The sequence below is a fragment of the Balaenoptera physalus genome (assembly GCF_965194825.1).
Source record: "Balaenoptera physalus genome assembly, chromosome: 6".
Classification (NCBI taxonomy): domain Eukaryota; kingdom Metazoa; phylum Chordata; class Mammalia; order Artiodactyla; family Balaenopteridae; genus Balaenoptera; species Balaenoptera physalus.
In genome coordinates this window covers 51,195,745-51,214,802 of record NC_138885.1, presented here as the reverse complement: position 1 = coordinate 51,214,802, position 19,058 = coordinate 51,195,745, and positions in this window count along the sequence as shown.

The window sequence follows — 19,058 nt, the reverse complement described above, 5'->3', positions numbered from 1 at the left end:
ATAAATAAGATGGAAGCTGGTGAATATTGAGTTTGTCGTCATCACATCATCAAATTAGAAATCACCTGAGGATGTATATGAAGGATAATATCTTGAAAGGATTAGTCTTTAGTCTCGCTGACTTTGAAGAGTGTGGAATAAGTTGAAGAAAGTTGATTATAGTCAGTTAATCCAAAAATCTCTTCCTGATATTTGAGAGATACTGATATGATAATCAAAAATAGTGTAAAACTTTCATTTCAATAAAAATCTATCAGGGTTCAGTTTCTCATGTAAATTATTTTTGGGTCCGTTTCCTTTGACTCACATAGTATTTACAAGAAATTGTGTTCCCACCTTGCATCTTTCTTTTGCTAACTTTTGACCTTTGATTTTTCAAATACCTTACAGTCCACCTTATAGGTTGCTCTTACTTCTTATTTCACAGGCTGTCCTTAGGAGGAAATGTTCACTAGTTAGCCCAGGAAAAAAGCAAGATTTGTGCATCATTAAAAAATAAGTGAATGCATTCATTCTTTTATTTAATCAGATATAATAATTTAAAACTATATTAAACCTGCCCCTGAAGATCACAAAGAAGACAGAATTTGGAAAATTAAAGAATTAGGTAAATTAGAAAAGCTTAAGATGAATAGATAACTAGTGAAGAAAAAAATTAAATATACTCTATACACAATTGATTTTAATATAGCACCAATGGATCGTCAATGCAAAAAAACCTATACCCATGGAGTTCAGTCTACTTTTGCTTTAAAGGTCACCCAGTGTCTTAGGACTCTCTCAAATTAAGTAACATAGACAGATCAACAAGCAAAGGAAATTTAAAAATATAGAAAAAAATGGAAAATGGTGACTGACCAGGCTGATATTATGAAATATTCCTGATTGATAGTAATCAGAACAGCAATTTTCAGCTTCGGTGTTGAGACAGCATCATTAACTAATCACTGAAAGATTCACTGAAACTCTCAACATACTATACAGTTATTAAAATTATGAAAAGTTAGGCATAATATTAAGAACAAAAGATAAGGAATCAAAACTATCAATACAAAAAGAACCACAGAGCTAGGGACTAAAGGTATTATAGTAACTATCAAATATAGAACCATAAAGGTCAAGAAAATGGACATTTGACAAATCTAAATTAGATCTGTTGAGATGAGAGATGAGAATTGAGAGTTATATGTCAAAAACTAAAGAAAATTTTAATATTTATGAAAAGGCTCAGAATTCATAATGTAGAAGAAACATCAGTTCGTCTTGATAAAATAAAGTTGAAGAATGTGGATATATGTTGATTAAGTGAATTTCACAAAAATTCCTTCATCTTAAGAACATTCTCAAGAATATTTCACTATTTTTAGTAGAGAAAAGCAAAGGAAAGGGGAATCTTTATTGCAACTGCCAGCCAGTTATGTACTGTCAATAATATTCTGGGAGAAACATTGACCACATTTATAAAGTATAAAATTTGTTCATATAGATTTTCTGATTTACATAAGAACACAATCACAACCACACACACAAATAAAATGCAAATATATATACATATACACATATGTATATTCTTGTATATATGTATATGCATGCTAATATTATTTTCCCTAGCATAAAATCAAAATTCTGGGCCTTAAAATGATAATTATTGATATAAAGAAATAAGAAAATTTATCAGCTGTGTATAATACTGTCTAACTTCTTGTTCTAACTTAAGAATTGGCTTCACAGATGCAGTTTCATTTTCCATGAAATAGGTATAAAAACCTTTACCTTATATTGTTGTGTATGGATTCAGTAAGGAAATATATGGAAAGCACTTAGCACAATACCAGGCATATAGTAAATCTTTCATAAAAGTAAATATTATTAAAAGAAATCATTAAGAGAATTGGGGATTTGAATGCTTATAGTACTACTAGAAGTGCTTTTATTAGTGATACTGAATGATAAACATACTAAAGACTCTAAAAAGGTAGACCTAAATATGAAAAATTCATATTTTTAATTTGATAAATTAGCTCTATCCAAATAAATGTAACTGTTAGCTAACATTTCCATTTTTTATGGCCAACGTCTTGGGTTAGTTGATAGATGCTTGTTTTGGCCTTTCTATATAGTGCTTACTACTCTACTGAAAGGAAGTAGGAAGTCTATTGTATACCTTTCAATTGCATGTTGTACAACATATCCTTTTCTCAAAGTATATGAACTGATTTCAAAGGTCAATTATTAAATGTCCTAATATTTGTGGCAGATCAAGTGTGGACCCAGAATCATTGGAAGTTCTATATACATCAAAGATAGATAAAGACACAATGAAGTTAAAACTTTTGTTTTCTAGAAAACCACATTCTTTAGGTCTATCTAGGAAATCAGCTGAATATGCATGAAACTGTGCTATCATCTGGTTTACATTTTCCCATCTGGTACAAAGAATAGTGTCTGTCCAATCTCTTGCTAAAGCAAATACACTATAATTTGTTATTCTCCATATCTACGAGTTTAGTAATTATATTAAACGGAAATTTGGCTAGTTGGATATTTATTCATTTATTTATTTCTTCAATTGTATTCTATGGATTGACAATAAAGTATTATCAGTGAATCCACATTGGCATTTGATGACGACCATTTTCTAAGTGCTTGCAAGATATCAGTTCTATAAGCATTCCATAATTTTGCTAGTCTACAAATTTCAGAATTCAACATTCAGCAATTAAACTCCAATAATGTTTTCTTTATTTTGTTTTCAATTGTATGAGCATAATATTCCATCCCATTAGTAAGCAACTACGAAAACTAAGCATAAAAATGTGGCCAGAATTTGGCATAAATTATGAGTCTACAAATAAAAATTAATTTTTCTTTTAATTAATAAAACCTAATGTTTGGCATTTTCTCTTCTAAATTCTTCAGAATCTAGAGTATATTTTTAGAATTGGGTTTGCATCCCAATTTCAAAACAACTTCTCTGAATTCCAGTTACTTCCTCAGTAAGTACGGATATAGTAATACTTGTATTCTAGGATTGTTGTGAATAGAAGATTCACAACAAAATAAGGTGTTTGTGAAGCATCTAATATAAGATCTGGAACACTGTAGAGATTCAATAAACCAGAGAAAAAATTGTTGTTATTCTATCAGTCCAATTTCAAGCACCCACAAGAGTAGTCTTTCAGCTCTCTGTTCAGCTTCTCTACTTGTTTTTGTCTCTAGTGGTGGTGCAGGTTCAGGGCCAGGAGAAACTCTGGGCTAAGAGACTGTAATTGTCTAGGGAATGGGAGTAGGGTGAGAATTTGGAGTAGGATACAAATTGATGGGATTGTCGCCACTGAGCAGGTCAGGGAAGTGGGGTAGAAACCCTTGCCGAGGTGAGGGAGGCAGAGTAAGATCTGAGAATCTTGGGGCCCACGTATAAGAGAGAAGGTGTTATTATTGAAACAGGAAGGGGTAGGTTGGTGTCTTTGCTCAAAGTCCAGGTATACCATTTGTAACTGAGTGAGAACAGTAATGTCAACTGAGTACTTGTAACATCCAACCGTTTACAGTGCATTGATTTGAGCAGCTTCAGGCTGAATTTGTCTCCCAGGACAAAAGGAGGTTAGACCCCCAGGGAAGGAGAGACTAACTACACATCTTTCCAGACTTACAATGGCATTATGTCTTTATAAACCCATTGTAAGCTGAAAATACCATTCAATCAAAAATGTATTTAATACACCGAACCTACTGAACATCATAGCTTAGCCTAGCCTACCCTAAAAGTGCTCAGAACACTTACATTAGCATACGGTTGGGTAAAATCATCTAACACAAAGCCTATTTTATAATAAAGTGCTGAATATCTCATGTAACTTACTGAATACTGAAAGTGAAAAAGAATGGTTGTATGGGTACAGAATGCTTGTAAGTGTATCCATTGTTTATCCTTGTGATTGCATGGCTGGCTGGGAGCTGTGGCCACTGCCCAGCATCATGAGAGTGTCGTACTAGGTATCAGTAGCCCAAGAAAAGATTAAAATTCACAACTCAAAGTTCAGCTTCTACTGAACGCATATTGCTTTGGCACCATCGTGGTCAAAAAATCGTAAAGTCTAGCCATCCATCGTAAGTCGGGACTGTCTTTATATCTTTTCCAATTCAGAAGTGAACCCCCCTGCCCCAAGCAGCTACCACTCAGGGACACTGAAATCTCTCAAACACTGGCTTATGGAGTCTTGAACTTCTTTACACTGGAAGCAAACTGTTAGCAATAAAGGTTTTAAAATGCAAATAAACAGAAATAAATAACCAATTTGTTTCTATTTTAATATATAGGATATGGATAAGAACGCCAAAAGGTATCTGGAACCCTGTCTCAACTGTGATTTCTCTCTCCACTATGGGCAGATTTTCTAAAAATATCAGGTTTATTGAGGTATAATTTACATATAATAAAATTCTCCATAGGTTTGATTTTGTTGAGACACAAGACAACTCTTCTTCAACTCTCTTACTAGACACGTGTGCAAAGGCCATTCAGGCTGCACCACAAATTGTTGATGAAATTCAGCTTCCCATACCACAGCGGTCTATGTTGGAATGGAAAGAGCATCGTATCAGTGGCCCAGGTGGAATCCTGAGACCAGCTAATTCCATTATATTCCTGTCATTTTTGCCACCACCAGAAAATGTAGTCTCTCATGCCTCCCAATCCCAGTACTGTTTGCTCTGGGCCTCCTAACTTCCGTTTCTGCTCTCTCTCCAAACTTTCCTTCCAACTGCAGCTTGCATTCATTTTTAAATGACTCCCCTGTCTTTAATGCTGATGTAGTCATTAATGGAGTTGCAATGTGCACGTTTTGCCTGCTGATGGGTTTGGAGAGTCACTTAGTTATGTGTCCAGTATTACAAGCATGCATACAATCTCCCCATGACCCCTCTCCTTCCACACACTCTAGAATGTTCTTCCCTGATAGTGTGTAAGCTCCATGGGGGCACAGATTTTTGTTTTGTTCACTAATGTGGACCAAGTAACCAGAACAGTGCCCCTCCTAGAGTAGGTATTCCATAACAATTAGTTAAATGAATGAAGTCTTTGGGTATTCTTCAAAAAATATATGGTTATATGCTAGTATAAAAATAAATGTTTAAAAAATTCTCTTTCCCTCATGGAGTTAACATTCTAATGTGTGAGTGTTAGAAAAGGCAAAACACCAGATGCCAGGAACGTAAACGTTGTACTATGGGGAAAATAAATCAAGCTAAGGAAATAGAGAGTGACTGGTAGGGTTTTGGTTGTTTTAGGTAGAGTGGGCAGGACAGTCGTCTTTGGGGAGGCAAATTTGGACTGAGTATTGAGTGATGTGAAGATTTTGGACATGAAGAGATTTGGGAGTAGGCAAGGGTAACAGAAAGTATAAAGGTCATGAGATAGGAGCATGTTTTGTGCATCTGAAGGAAAGAGGAAGGTGGGAAATGTTATCAGGGAGATGAGCAAGGGCTGTATTGTGCACGTCTTATAGGTTATGCTAAGGATTTTGAATTTTATTTAAAAGTGATGGAAACCATGGCAGAGTTTGGAACAGGAAAATCACACAATCTCATTTACGGGATTAAAAGATCACTGAATAAAAGGCTACTTGGTGAAGAGACCAGCAAGGAGACTATTGCAGCATCAAGTGAGGGATGATGGTGGCTTGAACTGGAATGGTGGCAGTGGAGGGGAACTCAGGTTCTGGATATATTATGAAGGTAGAGTTTTGAAGGTGGATTCCATGCGGGTAAGGGAAAGAGAGGAATTAAGGAGGGGCCCTAGGTTTCTCAACTGAGTTGGGAAATCCTTTTTATTGTAAGTGTTTCCTCAGGGAAGAGAGTGAACTGATGCATTTTAGGAAAATATTTATTCTGTCTCCCTGCAAACTCAAAAGAAAATGGTTATTTAAAAAAACCAGTCTACCTTTTTTTCTTTTAATATTTTTTATTTTGAAAAATGTCAAGAAGGTGAAAAAATAGTACAATGGACAACTATATACCCTTTGCCTACATCCATTAATTGTTTATATTTTATTGTATTTGTTATCTCTCTCTCCATATATATACACATGAACACATACAATTTTCCCTCTGATGCATTTGAAAGTATATTGCAGACATCATGAAACTGCACCCCTAATATTTCAACATATATTTACTGAGAACAAGGAAATTTTCCTACGCAAGCACCAGACCAGAGACATTTAACATTGATACGATGCTGTTAATCTAATATGCAACCCATATTGAAATTTTCTGTTGTACAAATAGTGTTTTTTCTTTTACCCTGAGTCAACCAAGTATCATTCGTTGCCTGAAGTTATGTTTCTTTAGTTTCCCTTAATCTGGAGAAAGAGTTGGCAAATTTTTTATTAAAGGCTCAGATAGCAAATATTTTAGGCTTTATGGGCCACACATAGTCTCTGTTGCAACTGCTTAGCTCTGCTATTACAGAGCAAAAAGAGCCATAGACAACCTGTTGAGTGTGGCTGTGTGCCAATAAAACTTTATTTATGGACTATGAAATTTGAATTTCATATACATTTCATGGTTCATGAAATATTATTCTTCTTTTGATTTTTTCCCCAACAATTAAAAAATATAACCATGGTCTGCTTGTGGGCTGTACAAAAACAAGCTGCATTTATCCATTGGCCTATAGTTTGCTAATCGCTGATCTAGAACAAACTTCTCACCTTTTTATTGTCTTTAATGACATTGACATTTTGAAAAGTCCAGGCCTGTTGTCAGGTTGAATGTCAAAATCAGATTAGTCGGATTGTTTCTTCATTATTAAATACAGGTTAGTCATTTTTGCAAGAACGTATACAGGTGGTGTTGTGTCTTTCTCAGTGCCTCACAGGTCAAGAGGTATATGTGATATCAGTTTATGCTATTATTTGTGATGCTTCCTTCTTTTCTCTAATTCAATTTTGTGAGCATAAAATGCGACATTCTTATTGATCTGACCATGTCCATATACAGAGAACCTATAAACATTGGAATTCATAATGAGAAACCAACGGGTACCCAAAAGAAACACAATTATATGGGGAGATGATCAACCACCACGAAACTTGTGCATCGTTGATGGCATACTGTTAGTAAGAGACAAACATTTTCAAATGAATGAAGAGTTTTATGATATTATTACTTTTACTTTGTTTTATTAAAAAGTTTTTAAAAATCATATACAGAAAATTGGGCCAGTCACATGCCTCTATTCATGGTACACTATTATCTTCTATCCCTGTGAGACCCGTCTCATTTTATTTCTCCTTTTTATTTTCAACCTTCCTCTCCCTGCCCACCACCCCTCCATAGAAACCCACTCTACTGCATTTGGGTATATTTGTATCTGAAGAATACAGCATGTTGCCTTGTATTTGTATGTTTTAAATTTACATAAGTGACAGTGTATTACAATCTCATTTTTTTCTGACTTTCTTATTCCACGCTATGTAAAGATTGATGCATATTGTTCTACGTGTCCCTCTGCTCTGAGCGTGATATTCCATAGTGCACATCTACCATGCTTTATTTATTTATTTCCCTAGCAAATTGCAGCTGAGTTGCTTCCAACTTCCTTTTACCACAGACACTGTTGTGATAAACACAATCATACATCAATCCTTCTATATCTCTGCCCCTGTTTCTCTAGGACATGTACTTAGGAAGGCTGTGGGTCACAGGGTATGCACATCCTGCAGTGCTCTGAACACTGCCAGACAATAGGGCCCCATCGCTCCTCATGCCTGTCAGTGACCCACAAGGTTCCTACTTCTCCATATTCTCACTAACATTTCTAATTTTTTGCCAAAGTGGTGGGTATAAAGGGATGCCTCATGTTTTAAATTTGCATCTGTATGAGAGTTAGTGTAGTTGTTCATCTCTTCATATAATTATTTTTCTATTGGGTACTCTGGGGTTTCTCATCTTGTACTTGTTGATGCAAGAATCCTTTCTATCTTCTAAATATAAGTTGATAGTCTTTTTTGATGTGTTTATATTACAAAGTGGGAATTAAAGAGAGAGAAAGAGCGTGGGAGAGAACAAATATGGCAGAATGTTAACAGTTAATGAATCCTTTAAGAGTTTATATAGATTTCATCATGTTATTCTTTCTACTGTATGTTTGAAAATGCCTATACTAAAAATTTGGGGTTTTCTTTGCATCAATAGAGCTCTATGATGTTATGCTATGCTATGCTATGCTATGATGCTTGTGGATGTTTACTTGTGGATCTGAAATATAGAAAGCATTTATACATTAATTCAGCTATTGAAGAAATAGATATTGATAAACCGCCATGAGACAGGTGCTCTTCTGAGTAGTGGCGATACGGTGGTGAATGAGACAAGTCCTTAATTGTAAGGAAATGACTCCTAAGTGAAGGAGGATGGACCCTACATAAGAAAACCAGTAAAGGAAAAAGATAATTTCATGTAATAACACATACTCTGAAAAAAATAAAACAGGTTGTATGATAGTGACTAGGGAGATCTGATGTACTTTAAATGTGAAATCAGTGGACTGAGTGAATAAGAATTTTTAGATTAAAGATAGAATGGGGTGATAGGAGATCATGGATTTTGGAATCAGACAAATCTGGGTTCAAACTCTGGTCTCTTCACTAGATAAGGACTCAGACAGACTTGGATTTAGATCCTATTTCATTCTGTGCCAAATAATAGATTCTTAATAAATACTCTCTTGCTCACGTTTTATTAATCACTGAATAAAACAGAGGACCACCAGTAGGCAGGCATGCAATCGAGAGAGCAAAGAAAGGAGAGTGAGTAGTGAAAAATAAATCAGAAAAAAGAGGAGGAAGAGAGGAATCAGGGTGAAACAGAAAGATGGAGGGACAGAGGGAGAACAGAAATATAGGGGCTGGGGCTTAGTGAGGGGATCAGTGGGAATTATTACATAAAATGGAGTTTTCTTAAATGAAGGATGATTCAGAATTGGTGCCATAGTTAAACACAGACTGAGCAGACAGAGCCTTCCTTTTGGGGCCGTTTGAGTTCATGAGACAATATTAACATTACCTCTTTTCCCTTTCTGGCTTTTTAAGGAATCTGATGGACTTTGCATAATGCCAGGCTAACGTTAATGTAAAACCTCAGAGGTGTGCAGGGGTAGATCTGAATGAAGTTGGGCCAATCAGGGGAGAATAGGCCATGGTTATTAGTGAGCTTGAGAAAAGGGCCAGAGCTATTATGTAGAGAAACGTCTGGCAACCTTTTCATTCTATACCTTGATTTTTTTTTTAACATCTTTACTAGAGTATAATTGCTTTACATTGTTGTGTTAGTTTCTGCTGTATAACAAAGTGAATCAGCTATATGTATACGTATATCTCCAAATCCCCTCCCTCTTGCATCTATACCTTGATTTTAAGAGGTTTTCAAATTTAGTTCTTATATTCACAACAGGTTGGAAATTGGCAGTTGTTTCTTAGACCAGATGCAGTTTTCATTAAAAGACATTTTGATTGAAAATGGTTCTCCTCAAGAGTAGCAAAAGAAGGGGAGGGGGGAAAAAGAATTATCTTGGCATTATGCTGTAGATTTTTTTTAAAAATTATATTAATATTCTAATTCATCATGATATGAATTAGAAAATTAATATCCTATAGCTCCACAGCTATATTATAGGAACTCAGGCATGGCAAGAAAGTCAAGAGGGGCTTAGGAGGATCCAGAATTAGTTCATATCAATAGGCATACACAGATATAGGAAATCAGAAACTAAGAGGGTAAATCAAAATTAGGTAATGAATATCAGAGCTCAGGGATTTCTGATATCTTTTTAAACACTTGTCTTAGGACAAGGAAAGTAGTTGGCTAAAATTTTAATGAGAAGTTAGAGAAACCAGAAGTTCCACAGAGTTCAATCTATACAGCAGAGCACTTGGCACATAGTAATAAATTAATGTGCTGAATAAATTAATGAACAGATCAGAGGTACCAGAATTAACAGAGTTGACCCTCTCCCACAGTGAGATGCAAATATTTTTTGGCCCATCTAGAATCCATTTCTGCTTGTCCTGGACACAGCATCCCAGTTTTCTCTGGGGAAACACTCCCCCTCCCCGAACCTTCATTCTTTACTCATGTGTTTCTTTTTTTTTTTTTTAATGGCATTTCAACACTAGCTTTTATTTATTTATTTATTTATTTATTTATTTTTGGCTGTGTTGGGTCTTCGTTTCTGTGCGAGGGCCTTCTCTAGTTGCGGCAAGCGGGGGCCACTCTTCATCGCGGTGCGTGGGCCTCTCACTATCGCGGCCTCTCTTGTTGCGGAGCACAGGCTCCAGACGCGCAGGCTCAGCAGTTGTGGCTCACGGGCCTAGTTGCTCCGCGGCATGTGGGATCTTCCCAGACCAGGGCTCGAACCCGTGTCCCCTGAATTGGCAGGCGGATTCTCAACCGCTGCGCCACCAGGGAAGCCCCTACTTATGTGTTTCTGCTGACCTACTTCCTGTGCAATTTGTAAGTGCAATTTACAATCATGGTTTCAGTGACTGGTTCAGAGAAAGGTACATGGCCCAAATCTTCCTATCAGGGCTAACCTAGGGACTTTTGCTGAAATGACTGGGAAAGAGTTACATTCTATCCTGTGGGGCTGCTGGGAGAAGGCTGAAGCTGAAGCTGCCAGCAGACCTGTGGACACCTGAAAAGAAGAAGCTGCCTGAGCATTGAACCAACACTGATAAAGCAGAGGAAAAGAACTTGAACCCATTCTAATATCATCTGAAAGTGTGCATCCTATTGTGCCTATTCTATTGAGCCAATGAATTCTTGGTTTCTTTAAACCAACTCAAATTTTCTGATATTTTAAACAAAATCAGTTAAGTAATTTCCATACAATTACTATTGGGAGAAAATTACATCTCTTAGCTGTGAGCGATCAGAAGCAGAGGGAATCTCAACAATCTCAACAAATATCCAGAATGTTGTTTTATTCTGTGCTAGACAGTAGCTAAAATATAATATGATAATTCATATTTTAGAAGATGGATAGGGATTTCCCTGGTGCCACGGTGGTTAGGAATCTGCCTGCCAGTGCAGGGGACACGGGTTCGAGCCCTGGTCCGGGAAGATCTCAAAGGCGGAGCAACAAAGTCCGTGCACCTCAACTACTGAGCCTGTGCTCTAGAGCCTGCGAGCCACAACTACTGAGGCCGTGTGCCACAACTACTGAAGCCTGCTTGCCTAGAGCCCATGCTCCGCAATAAGAGAAGCCACCGCAATGAGAAGCCCACGCACCACAACAAAGAGTAGCCCCCCACTTGCAGCAACTAGAGAAAGCCCGTGCACAGCAACGAAGACCCAACACATCCAAAAATAAATAAATATATAAATTTATTTATTAAAAAAAAAAAGAAGATGGATAATCTGGGCTTATACTTAAATCTCTAAGGGTTTGCTATTTTATGTTTCTAATATGCTCAATACTGAGTGAAAAGTAGAGATGTGAAAGTCTTCTCATGACTTTTTCATCTACAGGGAAAATAAAAATTTCAGCTGATGAATACTCTATTCATGGAGTATATGCTATACAAATTAATGATTCCAATTTAGTTTTGGGAATACAGTGTAGAATACGTATGAATCTTAAATAATATCTACTTACAATAATTGTGTGATTTACACTGTACAATGTCCGTACAACTCTAAGTACCCACATACTTAAAGCTAATTTGTTAAGATGCTTGAAGGTAGGGCAGTGTTTTATCAAGTACTAACTTGTTGGTCAGCCATTTAATAATATGGTCCAGAATATAAAAATAAGTGAAATGAAGACCTTAATTAGCCAAACCAAACACTGGAAAATTCATGCAATAACTCTCATATTTAGTTTATACCAGTCTAAAATATTTCATCCAAGAATATATGATATGAATGTTACAGTTTGCATATAGAAGAACTGGCAGGAAACTGCCGCCTGTTTGGACATTGTGGTAGGAAGAATAATGACTCCCAAAAGACATCCATGTCCAAATCCCCAGAAGCTGTGACTCTGTTATCTTAAATGGCAAAAAGGACTTTGCCGCTGTGATTAAGGTTTAGGACCTTGAGATGGCAAGATTGTTCTGGATTATCTGGGTGGGTCTAACCTAATCACATAATTCTTTAAAAGTGGAGAAACTTTCCTGACTGTGGCCAGAGGGAGATGTGACTAAGGAAGAATAGTCAGAGAGATACAATGTTGCTGGCTGTGAAGATGGAGGAGGGGGCCCAAAAGCCAAGAAATTCGGGTGGTTTCTAGAAGCTGAAAAAGGCAAGGAAAGAGATCTGCCCAGACTCTCTAAAAAGGAATGTAGCCCTGTTGACACCTTGACTTTAGCCCAATGAGACGTACGTTAGACTCCTAATCTACAGAACTGTAAGATAATCCATTTGTATTGTTTTACATCATTAAGTTTGTGGCCGTTTGTTTCAGTGCAATAGGAAAATAATACAGCCGTTAATGCTTTCTGTCAGGCCAGCACTGCATTCGACCATATACTCTGCAGTCTCACAGCAGCCCAAACTATGTAGTAGAAATGTTTGCCTCTTTATACATACATGTATAGATGAGGTCGTAGTTCCTCTACTAATATATTTCCATAAGCAACAAACAAATTAAAAAAACCATGAGAATAAGAAGCAGAATAAACCTAAGACCACTATCTGGTTTTAAGTGACCAATTTGCTTGATTTTTCAGGAGTCCCAAAGCAATCTGGGTCCATGTTTCTTTGTGTAATTGGCCAAAGTGTCTTACCTGTAGTGCGAAGAATTAATCAGTGGTAGAACCCATGTTGCAGAATTTAAATAAGAGAAGTGGCTCCTTTAAAATGCAATTGGGAAATATTCATTACCAGAGATCAGACTGCCTAGACAACAGGATAAGTACGTTAGATATGCTAAGAAGTAGATTGCATTGAAGTATGTTTTAATGGCAATGGAAACTGAGGAAATAATAGAATCTTGAAGAGATCTTAGAAGTCATTGCATCCAGTGGTTCTCAAACCTGGCCATAAACAACTTTGGGGAGCTTTTTAAAAATAGAGATTCCTTGATTTCATCTCAAGTTTATCAAATCAGATTTTTTAATGGTGTTCTTGGTATTCTATATTTTAAAAAGAGCTCCTCAGGTGATTCTGATGTGAATGACATGTATTTTGGGTTCACTGACTAAGTCTAATCATCTACTCAAAACATTAATTCACCTTACAGTACTACATCAAATAACATTGGGATATGAAGGTAAGCCAGTTAGAATTTATTATCCTGCCAATGTTTACAAGCCTAGTGATTTAAGGGTATAGAAAGAATTCAGAATCCAGTGAAGGAGACAGATTGCAATGCAGTGCAAAGTGTTAACTTAGAAGTAAGTAAGGGGTTAGAGCCAGGAGAAATAGCATATAATGCAGCCTAATAAATGGAATAACAAGGAGAATTAACAAATTTCTCTTTTTAAACTCTTCTAATCACAAGAGACACACCCTCCTGATGGCAACCATTCTGATCTTGGGCAACTACAAATTTGAAAATATTTCTTTTACCTTAGCCCAAAATATCTCCATATAACTCTTAACCAAGGATTTTCATCCTGTTCATTATAGCCACATGAAGTGAGATGAATAAATGAGATGCCACAAGTGGCTCAGTGCCAGGGTCAGACATATTTGGGAAATCTTCTCAGGTCCATCCAGTGCTAGATTAGGCATGTCTCTTGTGTGCTCTCATAGCACTAAATCAATCTTACTGCAATTACTTCTTTACTTGTGTTTCTTTTGTAAGACGGTAAATGTCTTTGAGGGTAGAAACTGTATCTATTCTTTTAGAATATTTAGCAATTGGTATAAGGCCTGCCACATAGTGGGTCCTCAATAAATATTTGCTAAATGAATGAACAAGTTGGTGTGTTTTACCAAATCTTAGGTTTGGTAAATCTAGGTTTAGGTTTCATCCTCTTTCTTTCCCTCTCTATGTTTCTCTTCCTCTTCACATCTAGCCAGTATTTAAAATAGTTAAATATTTTTCTCTCGCCCAGAGTTAACAACTTTGGTTCATTCAGCTGTTCCTCATACTTAATATTTTTCAGATTCTTCCCCGCCCTTGCGTTCTTCTCTGAACATCTTTTGATGGTCAGTTTCCCTATGAGAGTGTGAAGAACTGATTGTGAGGCTTTAGTTGAAGTATAAGCAGCACAGAGTAGAATAGGCTCATCACCCACCTGGTTTTAGTCACTGCACTTCTGTCTGTGCAGCCTGAAGAGGTGCTGTCTGCTTACCCACCTTACACACGGGTTGCCTCAAACTGAGCAGGCAGCCAATGAAGCTAAGTGAGCTTTCTTTACATTAACTTTTTGAAAGCCATTCCTTCCCCAACCTGTTTCGTGCCTTTTTTTTTTCTTTTTTAACTTCATAAGTTGTAACATCATAGAATTTAAATCTGAAATTTAAAAGACTTTATTAAATTTCACTTTGATTTAGTCTGTCGATATGTGTTTTAAATTTTCTTTGTAAAATATCTTCATTGGGCCTTCAAGTTCCAGCAAATTTCCATATTTGTTGAATATACCAACTTATCTATATGAAGTTTAATAATAAAGTGTTGTTGGGTAGAACAGAGACAAGATCAGAAATGCCATGAAATACTACTATAAACTGCCATTTAGAGAGACTGGAATCTATTAATGTTAAAGTAGCTGATGAAGTAATTAATGAGTCAGTCTTCATTCTTCAGTGTATTTGTTAGAAAAGATATAAATCTATTTAACTATATCATTTTCTCTTTTGCATATCTATATTATTCACAAGAATATAGTGGGAGACTGTAAAATATCTTTTTTAAAACTTAGTCTGTTTGTGACATTCCTCTGAGGTATTAATAAAATATTAGACCAAGAATGTGGTCTGAAGCAAAAGCGTTGCTGAAGAGTGGAGGGACTTTACAGAGGCACCTAGCTTATTGAAAGAGAATGGTGGTGATTGATTTGAGTAATTTTAGCACTGCGACCTTGGAGCTAATATAATCCAATCCCAGTAAGAGACAGATAATCAAACAGGTTTGGAGCAGTTGGGTGACTTTGTAAGGTCTTGTACTTAGAGGAATACGGGATCTCCAACACATTTGCCAAACATATTATCCAGTAATGTTTCTACCATATCACACCATCACTCCATTGTTCTTTATTTCTCAGCTAAATGGCTGATTAATTTTCTCTTTCTTTTTCATTTATGAATATTTCACTACCCTGAGGCTAAAGCTGTGAGAAGCAGGTGAAATTCTTCCTTGCTAGGCCATCACTTTACCTTCAAGCTATGTTAAATTATGGCACAAATGAACTGGTTGAAAAAAGTAGCAGGACAGGAATAAAGATGCAGACATAGAGAATGGACTTGAGGACATGGAGGGGGGAAGGGTAAGCTGGGACAATGTGAGAGAGTGGCATGGACATATATACACTACCAAATGTAAAATAGATAGCCAGTGGGAAGCAGCCACATAGCACAGGGAGGTCAGTTCGGTGTTTTGTGTCCACCTAGAGGGGTGGGATAGGGAGGGTAGGTGGGAATGTATGTATATGTACAGCTGATTCACTTTGTTATACAGTACAGCAGAAACTAACACACCATAGTAAAGCAATTATACTCCAATGAAGATGTTAAAAAAAAAGAAAAAATTCTCCCTTCTTTTTCCAGTTTATTCTATACTGAGTTCTCTAGAGATGAAGAAATAAGATTAGATGTCTCATTTTCTAGAGTTATAAATTCCATGCCTGTTTGAATATAAGAAAAAATGGTCGTGAAAGTTAACAACTTCCATGTCCTAGCTTTTCTTTGGCAGGTAATAATTATCTGGATTTAAGACTATTAAAAGTTAGGGGTAAATTTTGAATTCCAGGAGGTTACAAGTCTGGGCTATTTTCTTCTTTGAAGTTTTCCATGTAATCTAAGTGGCTAAGGACTGTTCAACCATCACATTATCAAATCATTGAGCAGTGTAATATAATAATTATAATAATAACAATAATACTCATCTCTGCTTTATAGTAAGGAAAGATCATATAGCTAGTAAGTATATCTGGCTATATAATCTGTGCACTATCAAACTATCCTAATGCTCCTGATTTCAGGAATTGAGCAGTCTTACTAATGGATTTCTGTCTACTTGCAGAGGGAGATAGAAAGAGATGCTGGAGATGGAATACTAGACATAAATGCTTATTTAGTCATTGATGCCTATCCCAGGGCCTTTTATATTTCATTCAACATCCTCAACCCCTATGTCCATTTGGCCATTTGGGGTACGTGTTTTTTAACTGCATCACAGCTTTCACATTCTTTCAGCTTCCAAACATTTGTTTCTTTTCTAAACCTTCAGGTTTCCTTCTTTTCTCTCACCATCTTCTTTGTTTCTACTATAGAATTTTACCTGTCTTATTTAGCCCTATAAGAATGGAAGCTGGCCAATTATTTCACTAATCTTGAAAACATGTTATCAGGATTGTATTATAACAAGAGAATTTCAGCTATGTTATTTCAGCTCAAATCTTTCCTTGGCTTACTTTCCCAGGTTTGGTTGATATTTCCTCTTGTTACCCACCAATTCTTTCACCAAAGATGAGTATCCTGTAAGCTAAGTAGATAAAAATTTTCCTACTAATTCCGAGGAGAGTCAATGAACTGTCATTGATACCTACTGAAAGCCCCTCTTCTGAAACATTTTAATCACTGTAATCTAGTAACTTTTTATTCTTTTTCTATTTGTTTAAATGCTTCGTTATAAAAATTTTAAACATACGCAAAATTAGAGAGACTAATTTAATGAATCCTATGTGCCCATAGGATTTAAATAATTGTCAACATTTTACTAATTTTGTTTCTTAAAGACATACTGGATTTTTGGAATCAAGGAGAAAATAATGGTTAATTGTATGGTATGCAAATTATTTTCCTATCATTCTTACAATGTTGTCTTTCTTATTTTGCATATGCTCACTTTTTCAAAGGTATTTAGCTGGACTCTGAACTTAAAAAGTACTTTATACTGTCATTTATATGACATTTCCAATATATTGTGATTTCCATAAAATTGGATGAAACTGTTTAATGAGTTTTCCAAGATCATAGGAAAACTTCTAACTTCAGAAATTAAAAATTCCAACTTTTGGTACAAAGCAAAGAGTGTTCACCTTTGTGTGCTTACTCTTTCTGGCTACGTCATCTTCATTTAGGCTTAAGTCCAAGGGTGGTGGCTTTGTAGATTTATATGTTATGAATTACCAAGTACTTGTTGTAGAAGAAGAATTTAATCAATTAATGAATTATGGACAATATTATTTAAACTTTCATTCAAAAGATACATTAAAGAAAGGAAATGGAATCCCAACATTTACATAACAATAAATGGAGGGCTCTAATGTAAAGCAGGAAACAGCAATTCAGAATTAACTCATTTGCTGTTGGTTAATAAGAGGATTTAAGTGTCGTAGTTACTGTGTTGTACATTATATTTTTCTAAGGATCCTTACAATAAGAACAAATGGAATTCTTTTGGTATGCTTCTAAGGTTTCTATTCAATAGTCATGCAAGAATGGGACTACAATTTTGTAATTACAGCTGGCCTTGAGTAAGCAGCTCATTGCACGATGATATGACGAAGTCCTGCTTTCTTCCACTACCGGTCTGACCCAATATCTGAAAAATTCATAATTAATAACATATTGAGGTTATGACATTGAATGCTTAAATAATATAGTAGCATTCTATGTGAAACCTAATCTAGTAAACCATAACCACTATTATCATACTGGTACCACTTAAGTTATCAGATCAGCTAGCCACCCAGCTAAATGACGCAGGAAGAAACAAGCGAGCTTTAATGGAGGAAAGGGAGAGAAACAGGTACAGAGAAGAAGATAACTTAAAGAAGCTTTGAAAAACACAAAAGGCTCATTGCTCGGGGGCAAGAAGCTTTGAGCCAAGGATTGGGAAGCATTCTTTTTTCTTAAAATAAATTTATTTATTTATTTATTTATTTTTGGCTGTATTGGGTCTTCGTTTCTTTGCAAGGGCTTTCTCTAGTTGCAGCGAGCAGGGGCCGCTCTTCATCGAGGTGCGCGGGCCTCTCACTATCGCGGCCTGGGAGAGCATTCTTAAAGGAGGTAACAAATGGCCAAGCAGTAGCTCTACCTTTACATAGCTCTTGTCCAGATTATTGTAGTTACAGATAAGAGATAGTTAGAATATTCCACTATAGTAAACATTTACTTTATCTATTTTTTAAGTAAAATTTAGTTTTCCTTCTATACTATGCTAAGACATCTTGGTTTTAAAGCTTAGCTTGTTCTGAGGAAATCCATGAATAACAGAACATATTGAGATTTATTCTCACAAATCTAAATTAGTAACAAGGGGAGAGGTACAGAACTTATTCTACATATTAATCAGAATTACAACTTCAGTATTGTTTGGATCAGAGAACTCAGGTTCATGATTGAATAAGGGAGGTATCACAAGGTTTGGTTAAGAAAATATCCTTGAGTTGCAATCTCTTGTTTATAAACCAAGTACCACACTATATTCCTCAGACAGCCTGGGATTATAATATGTGAAGACTAAAAATGCAGTTAAAAACTCAAGTGTATTACATTTTAAAATTTTGTATGTATTATTGGTAGATTTTAAGATCCCTTTTGGCCTGGATTAGATTGGAATACAAATTAAAAATCATGAAGTTCACAGCCAACATTTGTGAACTTTCATCTGTATTTTGCATTAGGGGCCTTGTAAGACGTGGTATCTTATTTTAAAAATATTTAAATAAATTTGCTAATAATTCCTTTCTATTTTGTACATGAGACATGCCATGAAGTTTATGCAATTTTGGGGGCATAAAAAAATTATAAAGACTTAGAGCTCTTCCAAACAAGGGAGCTAAGGAAATATTAAACATAATTTGATTTATTTAAAAATATTTCTTCATTCATTTAATAAACTTTTTGAGTGCCTAATCTATGCAAATCTCTATACTAGC